Source organism: Dermacentor albipictus, chromosome 1 (genome assembly GCF_038994185.2).
Source record: "Dermacentor albipictus isolate Rhodes 1998 colony chromosome 1, USDA_Dalb.pri_finalv2, whole genome shotgun sequence".
Classification (NCBI taxonomy): domain Eukaryota; kingdom Metazoa; phylum Arthropoda; class Arachnida; order Ixodida; family Ixodidae; genus Dermacentor; species Dermacentor albipictus.
This window is the reverse complement of record NC_091821.1, coordinates 430,233,238-430,257,421: the sequence shown is the minus strand read 5'-3', so window position 1 is coordinate 430,257,421 and position 24,184 is coordinate 430,233,238. Positions and strand designations below refer to the sequence as shown.

Here is a 24,184-nt window from a genome sequence, read left to right as displayed (position 1 = left end):
GATATTTAGGAGAGAGGTCCTTCGGATCCTTCTCAAGTGCCTCCGGGATAAGGGGTTCGAGTGTCAATTGCGAGCCGTGCGAATCACTGTGGAATGGATGGTGCGCCATCTATTTCGCCCTCTGTGAACCTTCCTTATTTTACCGGGTGCTGTTACATTACCAGATGCAATGTGGCGGATTTTAGACCGTGCCGCGTTTCATAGTGGGTGCTCGGACGGTACAATTGCCGGCAACTTTCGTAACGATAGGGCCAATTGCCAGCAAGCGACCCTTTTCCTCCTTCAACTTCACTAGAGAAGACAGCTAAAAGGGGGTTCTCCCTTCCACCTTATATCGTTATGAAATACCATGAATCAATCAATACTTCCCTTCACATTCGCGAACATCGCCCCATCAGTCGATCTTGATAGTGTTTAGTCTCGTCTCAGTAAAACGACATGTTACCATTCAAAAATAGGTGAATGAAACCGAAATTCTACGAACCCCTCGATCAGGGAACACGTTGAAGTCTTCAATTAGAACTTTCTTTAACAGGTCAACATCTTTAACCAGGAGAAAAGGTGCCGCTCCATTGAAGAACCTAAATAGTCAAACAAAGAAGAGAAAGCAAGATTATACCACGTGTTGCACGTAACTCTAATGAAACTTTAAATTAAGAGTGTTATGTCTTAAACAAGTGAGACCAACAGCTTAGTGTTTGTAGAGGTCTTGTGTTACGGAAAAAAATTCTTGATGTGTGATTATTTAGCTGATTATTTACCTTTAATTGTGCAAATTCCGAAATTTTTGTTTAGGAGCATAACTCCTACTTGAAAACTTGTAGAACGTGCTCAGAAACCACTAAGCAAGTTTCAATGTTGTTTTTTTGTGTGGTTCTGTTTCACTGCCTCTGAACAGAGCCGGCACAATATGAAATAGACATGAAGCCACTGCCGATTCGCGAATACGAATTGCCATGCTCTTAATTGCGTTTAAAAACAAGAAAGCCCGCATGCTTGTCGAAAGTCAACTAGTGTGTTAGCATCCATGTTGACTGGTAGGCTATTATTATTTTAAAAGTCGAAGATATCGATCTTCCCAAAAATGGTGGGGACGTACGCTGGATGCCTTAACCAATCATCTTATTTTTTTTATTTTGTGTTCACATGCAGGTTTCGTTCTGGCCATACTAGCAAAAAAGGAGTTTCGCAGGAGATGGCGGTTCGCAGCTGTGAGAGCCTACTGCTCTCACAATATGACAAAAGCTAGCGAATTCAGTGCAAGAGAAATTGCTGCAATGTGACATTTTAATGGCATAGAATTATAGGCGGACCTGACACACTTTACAGGTGTCCATCAGATGAAAAATGTGGGTCGACCCCAAAGGCCAGGGCAGTCTAAAAAAAAAAAATCACGGGTCTGCGTGGCAGATGCGGCACAGTCGCAACGTAAGCTACAGGAGCCCCTCCATGGAGGTCCATTTTCGGCAGCACGCACTAGAGTGTTAGTACCTTGCGAGGAGGCGCCATAACGTGCACCGAAGAGTAAACACAGGTATCTAGACTACGCTGCACACGTCACATCCCTTGACCCGTAACAGAATATGGTGCTATTGTTGTTATTGATGATGATGATCATCATCATTCATTTGCATCCCTTTTGAAACGAGGCGGTGACAAATAGTCACGTAAAGTGCTTGAGTTGACGAAGTCCAGCTACATGAAACGTGCAACTGCTACATGCAACTGCTACATGTGAGGATACTTGGGGGACTACAACGCAACTGCAATTCAAAATTTTCATATACCAGCGCCGCATGGTGTGCATGTCGAGATGTGACAAGTGCACGATACCATACTAATGATGATGATGATGATGATGACTTGTAGGCATCCCCTCTGAAAAGAGGCAGTGACAAACAATCACGTGGCCTAGTTGATTTATTCAGGTATGCTATACATGCATGCTTTTCATTTGAGCATTTTCGTATACAACTCCTTAATCTTATTTTCCTTCGTCAAATTTTCTCTATCTACCTTGTACCGCCACCTCTAAACTACAACGTGACGTACCATCTGGTGTCATAACATGCAACTGCAATGCGAAGTATGCACGTATCGACGCCACGCGACGCACATATCCCATTGCGTGACAAGCGGCACGATGCGATGAATAATGATGATTACGATAGTGATGATGATGCTGACGATGATGATTTATTCGCATCCGCTTTAAAACGGGATGGCGAGAAACAGTTACCAACCTGCTCGATTTAATTAGGTATGACATACTTAATTGCTTTTCATTGCAGGGTTAAACATCATCTTAATTTTCTTTTTCTTCGTCCACAATATCTACCTTGTGCAACTGCTACATGGCGGACTACCTGGTGCAATAGTATGCAACTGCAATGCAAAGTGTGTCATACCGACGGCACGCGGCGTGCATCTCACATCTCGTGTCTCTTCGCGTCCTAGGATAGGGCACTCTTAAGCTACAAGGTAACGCGCACTGGCGTGCCCGAGTTCTAGCGTAGCTGACTCTCGCGCAGCACGCCCGGGTTGATCCCGGCGGAAACTGGCTATTCTATCAAATTCCAGGTGGACTCTATCGCAAACCGAAACGCCTATATTAATGAGCCCATAACTTACGCTGCAATATTTGGGCCGATTGCATAAGAAGTGCAGTCTAACACTGTGCCTCAAAGCTCTAGCTGTCACGAGGGAAGAATGCGAGAAATTGGCATGTGTCGCATGAGCCAGACATTTCAAACAGTGACTTCGGTGAGAGAGAAGCACGCGAAGGGCCGCTCTGCTGGAGCACAGGCTCGATCCCACCATCGGTCAGGCATTTCTTCATGTCATTATAGGTACACTTCATTCACTTTGGAAGTATTTAACAGAGTACTCGAGGTGAGGTGAGCTTACGCGATCACATCGCAGTGTGTAAGAAATCGCGAAAGATAAAAATGTCATTTAGACAAATGAGAGCGTAAAAGGTTGCCCGTAACGCACGCGCTTGCAGCTGTTGCGACACCACAGCTATCCCAGTATAAGCGGCTGGCGGTTTTCTGTTTGTTTGTTTGCTTGCTTGTTTGTTTGTTTGTTTGTTTGATTGTTTTCTTCATCACATGTGCACAGGTACGCCCAACTAGGTTCTCTGCATCCTTCGAAACGTTTCCGTTCCACATAAGTGAAACCGACTAACCAAAATACAGTACAACACTTCACAGTCATGTGAGGAGGAGGAGGAATAAACTTTTATTGTACAACAAGCACCTTATGATGGCCGGGCCTAAGCCTCCCATGAAGGAACGTCAAGGGCTTGCCTCACCGTCGCCTCACGGGCGTGCTGGGTCGCCCAGGTTTGGTCGTCAAGGGCGGAGCTCCGCAAAGCCTCATGCAACCTCGACGAGAGAGTCGTATTGTTAGTGTGTGTGTACTGTGCTGGGCACTCCCACAACATATGCGGAAGCGTAACCGGATGAATGCCACAGCACCGGCAGTGGGGGTGGTGTAGACATCTGGAAATATAAGATGGAGGCGGGCGGGTGAAGGGTACGTGTTTGTATGTAGCAGACGCAAGGTGGTAGCCTGCGCCCGGCTGAACTTAGGGTGAGGCGGGGGGAAGGTTCGGCGACTGAGGTAAAAGGCCTTAACGAGTTCGTTATAAGTTGTCAGATTGTCCCTGGTGTCCAACTCATCTCCAGTGACTCCGGCGCGGTTGACTAGGCCTCGCGCAATGGAGTACGTGACCCCTTTGAGATTGGGGAGGTGTGGGTGAACAAGGCCCGCATGGGCCGGGATCCATGTTAGGGAGATTATGCTGTCTTTAGAGTGTGGTGCCTGGCAGAGGACTCGAAGAGGTTGGAAAGAAATATGGTCTTTGCTGAAGTTAGTGACAGCTGAGCGAGAGTCACACACGATGGTGTGACAGGTGGGATCTAGAGTTTCTAGAGATAGGGTCTATATAGATCCAGCTACGGATGTCGGTCGGGATCGCCTGTTCATGGCCCTGTTGCTGATGGTAGGTGAAGCCAAGCGTGGATAGAATAAAGCATCTCGTTTCAGTAAGGGTGAGCCGTTCAAGCTGAGAACGTTGTTGGGCTTCAATGAGTTCGGAAAGGTTGTTGTGAACTGCCAGTTGGTTGAAGAGTTCAGTGCTGGTGCAATGCGGGAGGCCAAGTGCTTGCTTGTAGACCCCTCGTATGAGGGTGTCGAGCTTGTTGTGCTCAGCCCGGTACGGGTTGAGGTATGCAGCAACGTAGGTAATGTGACATATGACAAAGGAATGGATGAAGAGGAGAAGGCTTTCTTCTTTGAGTCCCCCTCATCGGTTAGAGATCCCTATTGCAAAAACCAGCGTCTTCCAGCGTGAAACCAGCGCGCTTTCTGGCGCTGGGTCGCACTGGGTACGCTGGCACTCGCTGGCACTCACTGGGACACCAGTGAGAACGCTGGATAAGAGCTGGGTCACACTGGAAGAGACGCTGGTTCTACTGCCATGACGCTGGGGCGCACTGGTTTGTGCTGTTCAGGCGCTGGTTCTCGCTGCAGTTCGCTGGTTCGCACTGGAAACTGCGCTGGTTGTGCTTGTGCCGCGCTGGTTCCATACACATGGACGAGCGCTGCTGAATATTTAATACTTAATTTATACAATTTTATCGCTTGATACTAGTCTCTTGTCCTAAATAACGCTATACCTTGGGGTTATAAAACCCTATTTCGTGCCCCAGCTTGGAATAAAGGTGCGTGAGCTGCCCATGTTTATTCATGCGCACTTGAAACTGAAAATCACTTTCGCTTTTTTAATTTTCGCTTTGGACTTGGCGGATAGCTAAATTCTTGAACGAAACCACGTAAACGCAGAGGACGCCGCCTTTTTAAGTAGCTCGCACGTAACGTATGACTGGGAACAGTGGCGTAGCAACAGGGGGGGCCGGGGGGCCGTGGGCCCCGGGTGCAAGGAGCCAGTGAGGGGGGGGGGTGTGTCATATACGTCTGAAGACACCCCTCTTTCCGCCGGCTACACCCGGTGAGGGGGGTGACAGAAGATCTATGGGCCCCGTGTGCCAGACGACCTAGCTACGCCACTGACTGGGAATTGTCGCAGTGTTGTGGAGTGGACATGAAATGCGGAAGTCGTTCAGACGCGCGACGGACCCCGAGTTCGAAGCTCATCGCTGAATGATATTATCGCACCGATAACAAAGCTGAAGCGATTCGTGCGCTTCCACTTTCCCTATTGTACTGAAAAAAGTTTTGAGGCTAAAATACGCACTTAACTTTTGCCAGCTACCCGCGCGGAGATCGGTCCTCACCGAAGCTTAGGCCTAGCGTATCAGCCGAGTCCGTCCTCACGCTATCGGCGCGTCTAGGCTCAGGTATCAAGAAATATAACAAGGATAAATCACTCTATATTTAAGCTTTCGCATCGGTGTTCTTAAATAAAAAAATTTTTCATGTGTACAGTGTCAGCACAAGAAGCGATGACCGCTGATGTGACGCGTCATAAACACAGGTATATGCGCTATCGCCGAAGGCTCCCAGCACTAGCCTGCGCTTCTCTGACGAAGATATATGACTAGACAGGCGTGTTGACTGAAAGGCATCACTGAACTAAGGAAACGTTGCACATCCTTTGCGTGAAGAACAAGAAACGGCTATCGAAATCGGCAGAAACAGCCCATACACCGTTCCGGGTCGGCAGTTCATTTAGGACTTTTTTCGAAGTTAAAATAGCGATCGCAAGTGAAAATCGATGTTCTGGCACTTCCAAGCATACTGCTGAATACGGACAGCAACCTTTTCTTTCTGGTACAGGCGTGAGTTTTAGTTGCTGGGCGATAGCGCATCAACCATGGCTGTACAAGACGTAGCTTTGCGAAACAAACCGCTTCTCGGCTTTGACACGGTAAATTACTCTCGTGATTCCGTCTGCTGGCGTGGCGTAGTGGTAAGGTGTCGGGCTTCGGATCTGTAAGTCGGACGGTCGAATTCTGGTCGTAGCAGTTTTATTTTTGCGTTTTTTTTCTTTTTTTGTTGCACTAAAACGCTCCTTGTTGCTTTCTATATTCAAAAAAATATATACGGCGTCCAGGCATCGCATATTTAACGCGCTAGAGCTGTTTTTCGCGCGAGTAGCCATGCCTCCCAGCACGCTGCGCGATCCCAGCGCCCCAGCATCCAGCGCGCTGCACTGGGCCCATAATCAGGCGCACTGGGTCCCAGTGGCACTGGGTTTTACAATAGGGATACGTTTAAGTGGTAGGGTGTTTTGAGATTGGGCACAGATCTTGTTGAGAGCCAAGGCGTTGGAGCCGTTGGTAGAGATGGTGAGACCGAGTACCAGGATACTAGGGACGTGTGGGATAGGACTGCCACCTTGAAGGCGTAGGGTGATAACGTCATGGGGTCGGTGATCAGATTTTGATTGGAAGGGCGACCCCGCTGAATGGGCTTGTAGCGCAGAAGCTCCAATTTAGCCGGCGAACAGCGCTGTCTGGTCCCTTGGAGATAAGCTTCAACCGTGTCAATCGTCGTTTGGAGGGCTGACTCCACTTGACCATCACTGCCTCGGTACGACCGATGATGATGTCGTCGGCGTAGATGGTATGGTGGATATTGTCGACTCGTTGTAGTTGCTGGGCAAGGCCAATCATGACTAAGTTAAAGAGCATAGGAGAAATAATTAAACCTTGCGGGGTGCCTTTGCTGCCAAGGGGTAGCTGGTCTGATCGTAAATCTCCGGCCGAGAGGGTGGCCGTGCGATTGGAGAGAAAGTCACGAATGTAATTGTAGGCTCGCGGAATTTACATTGGGAGCGAGAGGCGCCCCGCAAGGGGCGGTCATCTCTCCCCTACTGTTTAACATCGCCATGAAGGGCCTCTCTGACAGACTGGCCACAGTAAGAGGAACGGGTCACGCTCTCTACGCGGATGATATTACCGTGTGGTGCTTGGGAGGGTCTGACGCTGCAGTTGAGAGTGCGCTCCAAGAGGCGCTCGACATCACAGAACACTTCCTACTAGACACGGGCCTGAGTCTGTCACCAACCAAGTCCGAACTTCTATTGTATAGGCCCACCCGACGGGGGGTTAGGTGCTCCACACCCTTAGATCAAGTTCCCATAGCCCTCTATACGAAGGACGGACAACAAATTCACAGAGTGGATACCATCAGGGTCCTCGGACTCTTGCTGGAATCTCGCGGGGGCAACTCACAGACTTTAGCCCGCATTACTTCGAAGACGGAGAATATGCTTCGGCTTATCCTCAGGGTCTCGAACCGCAGAGGGCTCTTAAGCGAGAGCAATCTACTCAGACTCTACCACGCGTTTCTGATGAGCCACGTTAACTATGTAGCCTCCGCGTTGCGCTGGTCTAAAGGGGATGAGGCCAAAATCGACGCCCTCATGCGCAAAAGCATCAAGCGCGTGCTGGGTTTACCACTCACTACCAGCACCGCGCGTCTCATGCAACTAGGCATGCACAACACCCTATCAGAGGTGATCGAGGCCCAACGAGTGGCTCAAATAATTCGACTATCATCATCGCGAGCGGGGAGACGCATCCTCGAATCCGTTGGATGCGGTTACCAGGAAAGCACGGAGCGCAACGTGACCCTATCACCCATGGTCCGAGATACGTTCAAGGTAGATCCCATGCCACGTAACGTCCACCCTTAATACAATGTAGGGCGCCGGGTAGCCAGGGCTCGTTCCCTGTTAAAAGCGGCTGCTGCCACTCCGAATCTGGCATGTTTCGTTGATCCCGCCCAGTACGAGTGCTCTGATCACTATGCCGTAGTTTCGGTTGACTCTAATGGCACTCTCATTAATTCAGCATCCGTGCGGAAGGTTTCTTCAACAGTAGCCGAGCAGGTTGCTATAGCTATAGCACTGAAGGACCCTCTACGTTCCAATATCTTTACAGACTCCAGATCGATAGCCCGAGCTTTCGCCTCCGGCTCGATCTCAAAGGAGGCGGCGGCCATCCTCGGCAGCGAGGGGGCTGCTGGTTTTCATAGCATCAAATGGTTCCCGGCCCATATGGGAATCAATGTACACTCTGAGCTTGTTAACGCCAATGAGTTGGCCCATGACTGTGCGCGAGGACTTACACACCGCGGCGGTTCAGGTGGACTCACGGGCGGCGACTTAGGGCTGTACAGGGATTCGCTTCTCACCTTCCATGAAATCTTGACACATTATCAACTTGCTCGGCGGGCCTTTCCGCTACCACACCCTAAACTTAATAGACCACAATCGTCGGCGTTTCGCATGCTTCAAACGGGGTCATTTCCCTCCAGGGGCAGATTCAGTCACTTCGCGCCTAATGTAGAACCCCACTGTCCAGACGGTGGGGAGGCGTACTGCTCCTTGTCCCATATGCTCTGGCAATGCCCTGCGTTACGCAGCTCATCGCTAACCACTCTAACCGACGACTGGGACCCTTAAGAGCGGCAACCTCTCAGAGCAACTACGGGCTGTCCAGAGTGCCTGCGACAGGGCGGAGGACCACGATCTTCCGACCCCGACGTGGGTGCGGCCCGCGACGGCTACGGGGACTCCCTGAAAAGGGAGGTACCCTAACGCCGGTTCCTCAGGACCATTAATAAAGTTCTTTGTCTGTCTGTCTGTCTGTCGCTCTCCCAGGTGGAGGTGGGAGACCTGGGCAAGGATAGATGCATGGTAAATGTTATCAAAGGCTTGAGTGAGGTAGAGTCCGAGGATGGCTTTCATGTTATGGGAACGATCGCTTAGCACTTGATGTTTGAGCTGCAACATAGCGTCTTGAATAGAAAGGTGAGGGCGAAATCCAATGATGGTGTGGGGATAGAGAGAGTTGTCTTCCAAGTGACTGTTGATGCGTGCTAAGAAGGCGTGTTCAATCACCTTGCCTACGCGTGAAGTGACGGAGATGGGCCTTAGGTTATTGAGGCTAGATGGTTTGCCAGGCTTTGGGATTAGGATAACGTTGGCAGTCTTCCAGGCAGCTGGGAAGGTGCCACTGCGCCAGCAATCGTTTATGTAGTCAGTCAGATGGGACACGGACTCGTCATCGAGATTACGAAGGGTATTGTTAGTGACCCCGTCTGGCCCTGGAGCAGAACAACCGTTAAGCTTGCGAAGAGCAGCATGTATTTCAGATACGCTGAAATCGGCGTCTAGTGTAGGGTTGGGATTACCGATGTAATTGTTGTGTGAACTGACTTGTCCCCTGGAGATATATCTGGTGCAGAGGTAGGTAAGCACCTGTTGCGGACTTTGCTTAAGGGTCTCCGTATAAAGGAGCTTCTGCAGCCGATCTTGTTGCATGGTGCGGGTGGTGGTATTATCAAGCTGCTGTTTAAGGAGTTTCCACGAGTAGGGGTGATGATGTTGTCCATCCACCGCGTTACACAGCTCAGTCCATTGTTGCCGGCTGAGGGTTTGACAATGCTCCTCAATGGCTCTGTTGACTTTGGAGATCTTACTTCTGAGGCGACGGCTTAGGCACTGCCCCTTCCATCAAGCAAGGATGGAGGCCTTAGCCTCGAGACGATGGGCGAGGCGGCTATCCATGCATTGAACTGAGGCATCTGTAGTTACCACCCGAGTGGCCGTTCGAACATCAGTGCGTAGCGCTTGCATCCTGGTGTTAATGCGGCAATGCCATCTGCTGAGGTAGAACCTATGCGTATCTTACGAAAAACATCCCAGTCGGTAATGAATTCTTTAGTGGGGGCAGGGGCATGCGAATGAGAGGATATTTAACAGGACAAACCTCAGGTCCACGTGAAACTCTCCGAGAGATGATTTTTTCTTCATCTAGCAAAAGAAGAGAACTTGTCTTTATCTTGACGAAGAAAATAAAGTATTTGTGGAAGTTTGGCACTGAACAAAAAGTTAGCTCATGCTCTGCTCTTTTACAGCGTAAGCTGTTACGGGCTTATTCCAATAACCGCTTCGGTTGGCGATGTTGTCTGCCGCTGCCGGTGTCCGCCGCACATATAGCCGGGAATGACAAAAACACCCAGTTCCCGCCGAAGTTTAACCCGGGCCCGCTGCGCGGGAGTCAGCTACTCTACCACTGAGCAAGACCAGGACTTGCTAGCTCGCAGCGGAAACATATGAGCCCGTCCTCGCGCGCGACGAGACGCGCGATGTGACACGCGCCGCGTGGTATCGATACGTGCACACCTGGTGCAACATTATGCAGTACTATACTATTGCACCAGATGGCACGCCATGTTGCCCTTGCAAAAGTTGCGGTATAAGGTAGCTACACAAGTTTGAAAAGAAAGAAGTTTAATGAGATTTTTACAAATAAATTGCTAAAACGAAAAACGTATAGCAGACCTGATTAAATCAAGCAGGCTAGGTGACGGTTTGGTGACTCTCATCATATTGTTCCGAAGGCAATGCCAGTTAATCATGATCATCATTAGCATCGTATCAGGCCATTTGTCAACCGCTGTGCCATTCGCGCCGTGTAGCATTGATACGCGCAAAATTTACATCGCTAGTGCGTTGTATTGCACCATGTGTCCCAACATATAGCAGTTGCAAGTATGCTGCCTGTAGCTGGACCGGGTAACTCAAGCAGACTAGGTGACCATTTGTCAAAGCCCCATATCAAAGGGGATGCCAATAAATCATCACCAACATCGTCATCATCAACAGTATCGTATTATGCCTCGGGTTAAGGAATGTGACATGTGCGCTGCTTAGTCTGGATACCTGTGTTCACTCTTCGTTACACGCTATCGCGATTCCTCGCAAGGTACGAAACGCTGCTGAAGAAGTGAATCTTAGAGCTGCTCGCGCAGCTGCAACCAGGCAACGACGGACTCGGCAGACCACTTTGCAGAGAGCACCACAAACTACAGCTCGGCGTCGACGCCTGGCGGACAGTTCAGATCGTTGCCGGTAGAACAGCGCGAACAGACTTCGCCGCCAAGACCCTCTAGTGCATGCTGCCGGTCATGGAGCTCCTATGGAGATGCTCTTCCAGTTTAAGCTGTGAATGTACTGCATGTGCCGCGCATGCCTGTGACTTTTTTTAAAGGTTTCACTGTTTCAGCAACCTTCTATACGCAAGTTCGTGGAAAATACTCAACTGATATTAATCTGCCAAAGTTCACATTCAGGCGTGGTGAAGAAATATATGTGGTGAAAGCTGACATTTGGAAAAATTTTATATGAAACAACTCGACTCGCTATTCCGGCCCTACGAACGTAGACACATAGCGAAGCTGTTTAAAGCCGCTAATACAACTGCTGAGGAGTGTATGCAATGCTTTATTGCTTTAGAGTAACGATAGTATCTGGAGTAATGGCAATATTGACAGCATGCCGCCACTGGTCGTGTTGCCGTTTCCGTTTCCCTTTGGCGCTCCTCGTATTTACGCTGCTATTCGGTAGTACTGACTAGGCGTTGCCTACCCATAGCGGTGCTGCAATAAAATGAAATGAGTTTGCTAGGCTGGTTCTTTTATATACGAAATACTAGTGACGTCACTCCACACTTGCGTAACATTAATCGTTACTGGCAAACGTCTACGGGGAGTGGTACGTGCTTCGCATTGTTATCAGGAGCACCTTATCAACGCTTATATTGGTTCGGATGCTTGTTTTGTGCCCTGTTTTACTGAAACGAATGCTATTCTGTATGTTGTATGCGGGATGCTAAAGAATATATGCACTTTTCTCTACTCTTTGCTGTTACTGAGGCTTTTATTTCTGTGCCGACGGACGACGACACGAAAAATGCCGACCGAGAGGCTAACAGCTTCGCTGTAATAAAAATATGTTTACTTTCGAGTACCCCGACAAAGAGGCAACCCGTACGGGCTTCTCATAAAGAAAGCTTCGAAGTTCAGATGGCTTTTTGAAGGAGTTTGTCTCGGTTTCCATCCCCGCGGACCAGTACAGATTTTAAACTGCGAAGCTTTCTTTTAATTTGTGCTATGGCTATTATTCTGAACATCGTCAAAGCCAGCCATATTGTCCAATTCGCAATATTTCCAGTTTTTTACCGACAGGGCTGCTACGGTTTCTCTTATTGGCACAAAATGCCAGCGTCATAAAATTTGACAATATGGCGGGACTTGAAGATGTACAGAACAGCATTCTAGGTTGCAGTTTTATGCTTCGTTTTGTTGGATGAACATGTTTCCTTCGATAAAACTTCCTCCGCCTTTTAGATTTTCGCAGAACTGATTTGCCAGCATCGTCGACTCCGAAATCTTAAGGGCCTTCAAGGCCAGACAGCACGCCGGAGTGCCGCATAAACAGAACAATATCTGTTTATTTCGTTTGCCAGTGTTTGACAAACTGGTATTAGGATTCGTGGTTGATACTCTTGCAATCATTGTGCCTTCATTTATAGTTGTCATCGTGCGACATTGAGCAACAAGTGGTCATATTTTTATTATGAGAACATGCTTAAGGAATCTGACAAAGTAGGATTTTCTTGAAAGTAATGGCCAACATTTGCGACGCACTGTCAGTCTGATACAGCGAGCGTGTCATCCTGACAGTGATGGGTGTGTGGACTGTAATGGTACAAGGGCCAGTTCTGGCCAAAGAGCACCGAGAAACTGATGCATTGTTCAATGGTACAATAAATTCCAAAGTGTAGGTGCCATACGGCTTTATAGATGCCTAAAACAATTGCTGTATAAAGCATAAAATATTTGCGCTTTAAAATATAAAGTGGACATGACCATAAAAGGTGTCAGTGCCTGCAGAACTACTGTATCATCAGGCCCTAAAGGTACTGACCTGGGGGCACGTGCCCTACATATAGCAACCATCGCAGCAGCAGCAGCAGCAGCTGGTAAGAGAATCTGTTGCGAATCTCTTGGCCTTATTACATGTAACATAACATCACTTAAGAAATGTAGAACTGCTTTAGTTTCAAAAAACATGCCATTTCACCCGAAAGCCGAAGCATCGATTGCGAGAGCAAAGTAGCCGACAGCCATACCAAGTAACGATATTTACGACCTTTACGACCTTTATCGGTCGTATCAATTGTAAACGTTCGCGTGCTAATTAAATTAATAAGCACGGTGTCAGCGCACAGCAAGCACGAACGCATAATGTGCATTAGACTACTGCAGACACTCGATGTGAAAACGCTGGCGTAAGGAAACGCGGCAGCAACAACGAGCGAAGTGACATTCGTGGTGTCTATCACTTCAACGCAAGGCGAGCGCCGAGGACACAGAGCACGCACAAAGCAACGAGCCGGAGATGTACCTTGACCCGTGCAGGTAGTCAGCCTGTCGCAATGTCCACCACATAAGCGAGGCTCCCCACTAGTCCACAGGTAAGAAAACTAGCGCGTCTTACACAAGATGGTATCACATCAATTATGCGCCAAGAGTATGAAAAACGAAAACTCACCCAACTATGTCACCGTACTGCTTTGTCCAATTGCTAAAGGCAGCTGTTGATCCCTGTTAGCAAAGTAAAGTTTGTCGAATGAGGAAAGGTACTGTTATAATAAACACTGACCCTTATTAATTTGGTTACATGTATACCCGGTACATATTTAGCAATAATCACAAAAGGCAATATACAATAGTGGTGTGCCGTTCTGATCTAAGGAAATGGTTTACGCGAAATCTATTTTCAAAATTTTTATTGATACCACATAGTACCATACGTTTAATGGCGGAAATTGAGTGTAATGAAAATATTGGCGATGCTTGTTACCAGCATTTCAAACACAACACATTGTTCTACAAACACAAAACAACTTGGTATAATTACTTTAATATATTAGGGCTAGCATGCATAATTTATTGCGAATATTTAGAAAAAGCACAATACCATGCTTTTCTGTGTTATCAAAGCCATAACAAAGTTTAGAGAGCTCAACTAACTTAAAAGCTGTAGGTCATTCGCAAGTACAAAGATATTGACACTTATTTCAATTACTCTCTACGTATGCCATGGTATAATACACCTACAAAGGCCAGCCCCGGCAGCACCTAGTGCTGCATATATCGGCCAGCCGCGCATCCAGGCTGCATATGTTGCAATGAACTTTTCATTATAAAAATCTCAAGAGGGAGAGAGAGAGAGAAAGAAATAGAAAGGACAAGGGGAGCAATGAAACTGGGAGGGATCAGTATATCCCGCAGCCAGCCGACGGAAAGTCAACTCTCTCTTTCTCATCCTGTGCCTCCAAAAATTGGTCAACCAACACGTGACTTACTAGGGTACTGGACTGGCTTGGGTGGGTTAGTAACATTCCATGACTGTTGACTTTTGCGCACAAGAGAACGAAGGCGGGGGACTTCACGAACACCCAAGCACAAACTTTCAACTGAATTTTATTGGCGAAAAGGGTTAAGCTTTAGGCGATGGACGGCGTGCGCTCGCTTCGTAAAGACACGAAAAACAACAGCACAACAAGAAATTTCTTAAACCAACAAGAGCAATATGAAAACGGTGACACTGTAAGTCTCCTTTCTTCGCTCGGTAGCTCGTGCGCAAAAGCCCACCGTCACCTAAGTCAGCACTGGGTAGACTCGTAGCGGTGTCTTCGGATCCCGCTATGCTTTACAAAATGCGCACATCGGCTGTTTTGCCGACCACTCTTTGCACATTTCCCCGCGACAAGGACGGGCAACATTGGCAGCTTAACTTTTACGTATACACTGAGCTTCTTCGCCCCAACGTGCGAATGAGCCACCGTGGTAGCTCAGTGAAGTTGCGCCGCTGAGTTCGAAGCCATGGGTCCGATCCCCGTGGCGGCGGCCGCATTGAAATAGGGGCAGAATACAGCAACGCTGGCGTTACGCCCTTTGGGTGCACGTTAGAGTACCCCGTGTGGTCCAAATTAATGCAGAGCACTCCACAAAAGCGCCCCCTCTGAACTATTGTGCAATTTTGAGACTTCGGAACACCAGCATTTAAAAACGAAGCAGATACCACACACTGGGAATGCACATTATGCGTAGCACATTGCCGGTAGTTGGCTACCCAGCATAGTTTGGGATTACGCAAAGTACTCGCACGTGGACCACCATGTTTGCGTAAGAGAAGCAGCCCTGTGTCTGACGCGAGCATGAACGTGACGCCAGCAGCGAGACGGCGGTGGCGAATATCGCGTGGCGGCTATGGCATGATTTCTACTTGGACCGTTCGAGGAGCTTACGACATGCCCAGTGTTCGGTTCGGCATAGGTACTCGGCGAAAGTCAGCGAGAGAAACGCACTTCGTAACGTTTTCGTACGTACCTGCGTATTATTTCGTGTGGTTTATGGCAAAACAACAATGACATTTGCACAGCAGCGATGAAACCATAAACCTTTTCGACCTGGGCCGATCCTCGAGGCTTTAGAGTGTCCCACAGTTTCTGCGTAACCTTAGCTGCCATACGGCGACAGGGCTGGGGAAGGTGGGACCATTTCGGAGATGGCGTCTCTAATCGCGGACTGTGACGAGTAAATAAAGCGAGAAACTCGCAGGTGGCGCACGTCACCTAGAACGCATGCACGTGCAATTGTGGCCAAGTTGTTAGAGCATTGTGCTGCTGTGCACGAATGCAGAGGTTCGATTCCATTGTCGGTCATGTGTTTGTACGTATTACCGAGGTCCGAAGTGAGGTGAAGCCGGAAATACACGTGACCGCCATGTTTAAGCCTTCCGGACTTTTTGAAAATCATCTGTGGCACATAACAAAATTCTTGTCCTTGATCAAAATTATTCTAAGAGGTGGACAGTTCAAGCACGAGAAATTTGACCACATAATCCACGGATGAGCAAAAATCCGCTAAATAACATCGTAATTAGTAAGTTTACGGCCCATATTGCAGCTGACTAATTGTATCCAGAGGGTTTGTACTCCTGAAAGGAATCTCCAGGATGGCACCAGTTTCGATGTAGTAGTTCCCGAAGTCTGGGACGAAGTATGTGGGTGTTCTAATTACTTTCGTGCATCAATGCATAAACGAACGTTTTCTTTAAAGATAGCGTAGTGAAACAACAGTACATTTTTACACGTACAATTATAGTTTGATAGCGTATACCTCCACACTGCTGTCATTGTGGAAATCCATTCTAACTGTATACGCCTTGCAAATTCACCGGCTACAATTCGTACACTGTAATATTTGTCGTAAAGTAATAAATGAAGCAGTTAATATAATAAATTCTTTATTAGTTGCATACGTGTTTCGATTTCCCGTGTAAGTAATGTGCGCCCCCTGAATAATCCAGCTCAAAGAGTGGCATTGTATTATCTGCAATTGCCCTTTATTTTTTCTCAATTCCGGAGAATCTAAAAACTACCTCCCCGTATGCCGCTGAGTGCCCGAAATGCGGCGAAGAGTTATTCGCATGAAAGCAAGAGCCACACATTGCTGTTCACCTGCTGTGTCTTTTCGAAAGAGCGCACGCCGACATGGGTAACCAAGACATCGCTAAGGACAACACTGAAACATACCGTGACATGATCAAGTGCTGGGCGTTCTCTTTTAATGCGTAAGCATTCTTTGGCGAACTCCATAGCCCTGTCACGCGAAAAGTGTAATGCCTTGCATCTGCACAAGAAGCATAATTTGCTAAGTAAAGACATTTATTCGTTATTACAGTACCAATGTGCGTGATTGTTGGATCTTAAACGACAACGAAGAACTTAAGGCAAAAAAAAAAACTAATAAGAGAATATCCATTGAGACACATGGGGCCCCCTTAGAACATGTATGGGGAAGATTACAGTAGTGGTGGGCGAACAAAAATTTGGAAGTGGACCTACTTAACTTTGGCGGTGGGCCAATTTGAAGTTTGGGTGAGGGCCAGCTAGATATTTTGGGTTGGCACAATGTCCAGTTAAACGCTTCTGAGCGTCGCTCGAGTTGTGAACAGCTCGCGGTCAAGCGAGCGCGTTGAGACGCTTGGCGCGTTTTAATTGGGCCTGACCGAGGCGCAGTCAGAATGCAGACGAGAGTTTGCGTGTACGAGGAACGCGCTCGTAACGCACGCATGCTAGTGCGACAACGGGGGTTACATGGCACCGCGGCGATGCAGACTCGTCAGCCCCGTGTGCAGCAACTGTGCCGATGTCGAGACGCTCGGGCACCTCCTACTTCACTTTCCTGTTTTCAGTGTGGAGCACAAGGACTTGTGTTCTTCGTATCGGAGTTTGGGACTGCCTTGCGACACGACCAACGCGCTGCTTTTTCCTGTTGCCCACTCGTCTATCGTCAAGAGTGCGCTTGCGGCACTACTTGACTTCTGCAGTGCGACACAACTAAGAGCGCGGCTCTGAGCTTCGCATTCCCTTTTTTTGTTTCTTTTTGCCGCCTCCTTCTTCCCTCTTTCATCTTTTTCTCCCCACACCCCTTTCCCCGTGCAGTTCTGTTGAGGTGTCCTCCTGTGAGAGACAGTTACGGCACTGCACTTACCTCTTCCATTCTCTCTAAAATCACTTCACACACACACGATCCAGACTCGTCACACGCGACGCCCCGCGCGCTACTGCGGCAATTCGACCGATCTGCTGCGTCGAAGCGCGCTCGTCCCTGGCGTGCGGGTCAATTGGTACCATTGCAATAAAGGGGACGGATGCGGCGAGAAAATATCACAATTTTCTAATAAATAGTAAGCGTTCTCTACCACCGGTAAGGGCCATTGGTTAGGCGCGCATAAAAACAAGTAAAACTAAGCAAGAACGAAGTCACATGTGAAACAAACAATGCTTACGCATTAGTAGACAACTCTCAGGATTTATGTTTAGCGTCATTTGTATTTGGGCACGCTCCTACTAGTTATTTCATTCGCTGTGACCAAAACCTAGTCTATTGTACTTCCACGTCACCTAGAGCTTCACTGAAGCTGCTTCAACCACGGCGTCCGTTTTTTAAACACCGGTGTTCGTATTCAAGAGACACTTCAGCTGCAAGTGCTGTTTGTAAAAACAAGAGACGCTAAATTGTGATAGATAAACGCAACATTAAAGAAGGTAGCTTGCCAATAAGAAATAGGGTATGTCAGTGGTGCAGCGCCTCCTGACCGACCTTTCAAGCGAAGGTTCTATATCCTGTTTAGGTTACCCCCCCCCTCCCCCCCTTCCCCATCAAGACAAGTGAGGGCATTCCTGATTCATGCAATACCAGAACTCTTTTCTCCATGCCTAAAAGACTTGCTTAAGCAGTTTCCATACCATGCTGTGCTTTCACGTCTTTATTCTCGAGGTATAAGTGCGACAATTTTTAGTTTTTTCATGGGATAACACCGAATATCGTGTTTACTCGACTCTAATTCGCACTACATTTTCTGGGAAAATATGCTAAAAGCTGTCGCGCTCAGATTATATTGCGAACCTAAAACCTCAATAGTGACAAGAAATCGCTATTGGCAATAAACATTTCTTTAATCTAACATAATGCAGACGTCGCTGCAGGCGTTCTGTTCTAAACACTCTTAAACTCCGTCACGCTGTGTAATTCGCCTTTTTCTTATATCGTATTCGTTCAAAAGGCGACCTGCTTACTCTGATCAGCTCAAAGCGCTAACATGGCAAAACATGGCAGAGTTAAAAATTAACTCTAACTGATGGATTATGTGGTGGCTTTCTTCCCACTCCAGTTCAGGATAGGCTTCCGGGGTTTCCACATCGTTTATGAAATGCGTTATCTGAAATGCCATAGACGTCACCGAAGATGAGATCGCTGAGGCTGTTGACACCGGCAGAGAGGCGTGCGCAAGAAGCAGCGGGTGATGCGTGTTCCCATACCTTGAACGCAATCACTTCTTTTTTTTTAATTTTAACCACCACTACACTCTTTCTCTCTTACTATGAAAAAAAGGTGAGTGGTGAATCGAGAGCAGGGCATTTATATGTCTTGAAGTATGAAAATCGGAGTCTGTGTTACAATCGAGGGCTGAGTACTTTCCATGACATATCGTGAAAATGGATCTGCATTACAACCGAGATCAGATTATAATTGAGTAAACATGGTATTCATATTTTATAATTAGCAACCAGACAGCGTATAGGTTTACCTGAGCTTTGATTTCTGGAATGTTGCCACTTATCAGGTTCGGGGGAGGTCCGGGAACTCCAAGCCTTCTAAACAACGAAAACCGCCTTCTGCGTGACCTGAAACAAGATGTAGAGTAGTAAGAGTGCAAAACAGTGGTATCAGCTCAGATGAGTGATCGAACACAGAAGCAAGTCTGTTGATTAAAGCAGAAAAAGGCGAGTGCCACAAAAATACTGGCAAAGTAACAAAGCTGAACCATCAGCTATTGTACTAAAGCGGGAAAAGTGCCCAGGACACATCGGCGGGGGCCGCTTCGCATCATTGTGCTATCTGCCTGGATCAGCTGCTTGTGTAAGCTGGGCTCGAGATGTCTGAAAAGCAGACACATGGTCCATTCCCTTCGGACGCGTGCGGCTTTTCTGCACTGTCTACGACATAATGTTTTTCACTGAATGCAGAGCGAGGTTGTACTTCGCAGGCTGGCCTGAGGCTCCATTCTCCACATTCCGCCATTTTCGTTCAGGCGTGACGTAAGCGGCATGCGTACGAAATGGCGCTGATGGCTCCGATTTGCTTTCGTAACGTGACGCAAATATGACGTTCTGCCAAAGCAACTAAAATAGACGCAATGAATTTATAATCTTCTCACAAAGTCAAACAGTTTTCCTCCTCAGTAAAAAGACGCAGTTTCGCCAGAAAGACGAAGCATGGATTGAGATATCAAATTAGTAGAGATCTATACAAAGTAAGGATAGCAGTATAGTGCAACGATTCATTATATGGCACTAAGGTCTCACACATTCCAGGTCACACTCGCAGTACACGGACACTGAGACCCGCCGTAGTTGCTCAGTGGCTATGGTGTTGGGCTGCTGAGTACGAGGTCGCGGAATCGAATCCCGGCCACGGCAGCCGCATTTCGATGGGGGCAAAATGCGAAAACACCTGTGTACTTAGATTTAGGTGCACGTTAAAGAACCCCAGGTGGTAGAAATTTCCGGAGTCCTCCACTATGGCGTGCCTCATAATCATCAAGTGGTTTTGGCACGTTAAACCCCATAAGTAATAATAATCAACGAACACTGATCACGCGCACAGCGACAGGCGCAAGAGCGTTTTCGTCGTCCTCTTCTTCACTACAATCCGTTATGAAAATTTCTAGCAACATTTTTTAGACTATATTTACTAGAACCTACCAAGAGCCAATTTAAGTCCTACCAACTGTCTTTATACAACCTAACAACGCTCTAGTACCACTCTACAAGCAATTGACCGCCAACTCCCAATAGAAACGTGTTCATGGGATGTCTTTAAACTTGCTACCAATTTCATATGAACATTTGTCTTTATACGCCATAGTCACATTCTTTCAAAAGAAGAATGTTCATATATCTTCTGTCAGCTTTCTACCAACCACCTATTAGCGTTCTTCCAATTGAAAAGTGTTTGTAAATGTTCTGCCAACTTCCTACCAATCACCTATTAACAATCCTTTTTTATACGCCATGTTAACGTTGTTACAATCGAAGAATGTTTGTAAACGTTCTGCCATCTTCCTACCAATCGCCTATTAATGTGTCAATATACACCCTAGTAACATCCTACCAACAATTGGCCACCGTGCTTCAACTGAAGCATGTTCATAGATGGTCTGTAAATATTCTAGTAACCGTCAACCACCACCGTCTTTAGGCCATGTAGTAATATGGTGGGAATATTTTTCTTACATGCGCTTATGTACTTGCTACTGACGTTTCACTAGCCCCCTAGTAACATTTTTCAGTATGTGTGAAAGTGTTGGTAAAAGGCAGTAAACAACCTAGAAGGTGCATGTACATTGAAAACAGATGCAATTTGCACTACAGGAAGTTTATTCACACAAAAATATTTACATAAAATTTTGAAAACGGTTATAGAGAAATTAATAAAAGTAATAAATAAATAATGACTTAGTTGATTAAGGCATCGCAGCCGTCGCATAATCTCTAGCAAGCATTGATGACAATGTATTTTTTGCGTTCATAGCTGATGTCTCCGACAATGTTTGCAGAGTGAACCCTGCACAGAAACAAGATGGTCAGTGCTAATTAACACCATGTTCAGCTGAGCACATCACGTATATAAAACAGCTTTTTAACAGGGTTCACATGCAAGTTCCCATGAAGGCTAAAATCGTAGCCGTCGTCCCTGTTTACTTGCAGAAGAAATGACATGGATGGGGCACATTTTGCAATGCAATACCTTTGCTGCGTTGTGTTTACTATGTGATATTAAAATTAGAAAGGTGTGCAAGGTAGTTCCCGCAACAAAGGGAACAGCCTAAAACTGTTGTTATAGCCCCCAAAGTTGTGGCCTGAATAATTTTGGTTTCTCAGTATCTTTTCTTAACCAATTATCTGCATAAATAACTTACTCACACAAAAAATTACCGACGATTACGTTACTTCCTAATGCGAAATTTGAGCGCAGCAAATAAGCTGTTTCACCTTTTCGATAGATTGAGGCAAAGAAATCGAGCAACACATGTATGCGCTATCACAGAATTTTTTTTTATTTTTCACACGTATTCCTTTAACAAAGACTCCACTAACAGTTCTTGACAGTCATGAAGGAAGCTTTGTGGTCGGAGAAATAGACTGATATATGTTCGACTTGGTACACCAATGCTTGATTCTCAAAGACGAGATCTATACAAGTTCCTCGCGAGGTTGTCACAGCCGTGGGACGCGTTACGAGCGAGAGGAACGGGATGTACTCCCGCATAAGTGTTAGGAAATTGCTGTTTGTCTTTATGTCAACATTAAAGTCCCCCACTACTAACATCGGTGTGGATCGATGGGCGGTTAATGCGAATTGCAGGAAGTGCACGACGTCTTTCGTGAGTGCGGTAGCGGACTCACGAAAGCGGTATCAGTCGGTCGCTGCTAGCGCTGGGGGGATGAAAGGGGGGCGGAGCTGGTTACGAGGCCGACGACAACGCCGACGCGAAACCCAGGAACGGACGCCAAAGAGCCATTTGTGTAGCCAGCCCTCCTCCACAGTCTCTCCTCCTCCCTTCCATCATCCTCCCTCGCCCGGAGAGCCGACAGCGCGCATGCGCGGCGGCGGAGCAGATTCGTCGGCGAGCTGGTTACGAGGCCGACGACGACGCGAAACCCAGGAACGGACGCCAAAGAGCTGCGCTCTAAAAGTCAATTACATGGTTTATTCATGGTGAAATGTGTAGCGTGCACAATAGACACGGACGCAGAGAAGGTGGACACGCGAGTGCTTACTCACAACTGTTTATTTTTGAAAAGACACAGAACGTAAAAGCGCCAGCTAGCTGCACCGAGCATGTGCAAAACGCGTCAGCTATTTTTATATAAACAGATTGCAAAACATGAAGCAGTATCCAATACAAAGTATTTGTCAGTGATAGCAACCAACGGCTGACTGATGTTTATTTAAGCACGCTCTACCATATGGAACGCTTAATTACACTCTCAAGTTCAAGAAATGGCCACAGAGGACCGAAAAAATCGACCGTTATTTAGACTATGTCCAACATTAAAAAAAAAGTTGTGGGGTTTTACCAGCCAAAACCACTTTCTGATGATGAGGCACGCCGTATGGGGGACTCCGGAAATTTCGACCTCCTGGGGTTCTTTAATGTGCACCTAAATCTAAGTACACGGGTGTTTTCGCCTTTCGCTCCCATCGAAATGCGGCCGCCGTGGCCGGAATTCGATCCCGCGACCTCGTGCTTAGCAGCCCAACACCATAGCCACTAAGCAACCACGGCGGGTAATGTATCCGACCTTGAAAGTGCGCGAAAAATAGAGCGTGCGATGCGCGTTGAGCCGAGTGCGTCGAACGCTGCGCTGCATCTATGAGAAAGCTCTGAGCAGCCGGCGTGCCCACAGACGTGTCACCTGTGTCCTCTAGTAAACACGCCTGCACAGCTACCACGGGGCGAACGAAGAAAGGCGAGACTCCCGAGGAAGAAGCCACCTACAAGGAAGCTCGGCGCGTGGCTAAGCCGGACTGTATACTATCGACTGAGGAGAGCCGATCTTGCCCATCACGCCGAGGCCAACGCCGACAAAGGCCGTCGCCGAGCCGAGGCTCCCGAGTTTCGGGCAAGAGGCAACTGAATGCTGCCGACTGAATGCACGGCGCCGCCGGGATTCGGCTCCGGGATAGCAGATTTTTGGGCTAGTTGGTTCGTTACATCAATTGGAGTCATAGCATTGGATTGACAGTGGCATGAAATATAGCGCACGTCGTGTCGGCTTTCATGTTCCTGTGAATCCAGCGCTATGACTTCAATCGATCGGTTCCGGGCCTGCGCGTCACGGAGATCTTCCAACGCCAAGCTCGAAAATTTACGGGAGGTGCCAACATGCGCTTCCAGCGCGAATTCTTCGGCATAGAGTTCAGGCACAGCTGCCGCGTCTGTCACAGGCTCTGCTTCGACTTCAATCTCTTCATGGTGAGCTCGGTGCGGAACTTTGAGCAGAAGAGCTCTGCCTTGCAAGTGCTTCGCGAAGCCTTCCCCGACGCCACCGGCCTATAGCAAAACCCAGCAACCCTTAGCAAAAGCCGTAACTAGCTCCGATGTGACCACTAGTGCAAACTATAAGGGTCAAAGCGGGCCACTAGTTGCGGGCCTTGCACCACTAGTGCAAACTGCACGCATTTTCTTGTGAATACTGGTCCAGCATAAAAGTGAACTCGCGGCGTCAGATCAGGACGCGTAAAGGAAGGCACGTGCAGCCAAATGAGCCCTCCGCTTTTTGTTTGGTGCATCTGCATGCATACCCTGATTGCGAAGTCGTTTCGTTGATTTATTAACCCAGCTTTATCCGGTCGGCATACAATGCGAACAACATGTACTGAAGCATTTTTTTGTTTATCGTTGCCTCGATGCGCACGCTGCAGTGTATTAGCAAAATAGAAGAAAATTACGCGTTACAATACTCAGCAATGCCACGGCATTGAAGGAACATTCACGGCCCAGAATTGGGAAGACGGGGCTTTTTCCAAGATAGTTTAGAACCTGCACAACAGATGCAAAGCTACATTTAGTCTAATCTACATGTGCTGTTGCGCACTCCTGTAGATGTAGAAGTAGCATTGTAAATATAACAAAGTCATCAGCTGTATTTACTCACAGGTATATAGCTGAAACGAGTGCCGCCAGCAGAACGACGACCGTGATTTGCAGCAGAAT

The 24,184-nt window shown here is 47.6% G+C and overlaps 1 long non-coding RNA gene across 1 annotated transcript; it reads right to left on the bottom strand.

Moving 5' to 3' along the window:
* Positions 1-479: 479 nt before the first annotated feature.
* LOC139059051 (uncharacterized) lies at positions 480-24,184 on the bottom strand. The gene is made up of 4 exons (XR_011513842.1): positions 24,126-24,184; positions 18,989-19,085; positions 13,376-13,428; positions 480-581 (listed from the first exon to the last, which is right to left on the bottom strand). It is a non-coding gene; the product is annotated as an uncharacterized lncRNA (long non-coding RNA).